This window comes from Plecotus auritus (genome assembly GCF_963455305.1).
Source record: "Plecotus auritus genome assembly, chromosome: 8".
Classification (NCBI taxonomy): Eukaryota; Metazoa; Chordata; class Mammalia; order Chiroptera; family Vespertilionidae; genus Plecotus; species Plecotus auritus.
This window is the reverse complement of record NC_137782.1, coordinates 93,045,737-93,046,018: the sequence shown is the minus strand read 5'-3', so window position 1 is coordinate 93,046,018 and position 282 is coordinate 93,045,737.

The window sequence follows — 282 nt, the reverse complement described above, 5'->3', positions numbered from 1 at the left end:
CTAGCTTGTTTGGCTCAGTGGATAGAGCATCAGCCTGTGAACTGAAGGGTCCCAGGTTTGATCCCAGTCAAGGGCACATACCCAGGTTGCAGGCTCCATCCCCAGTGGGGGGTGTGAAGGATGCTGCAGAACAATGATTCTCTCTCATCATTGATGTTTCTATCTCTCTCTCCCTCTATGAACCAATCTATACTAATAATAGAGGAATATGCAAGTTAGCCTGGAGTCCATCACATAACGGCCAATCAGGATGGGGGTGGGGCTCTGGCGGAGAGCTCTCAG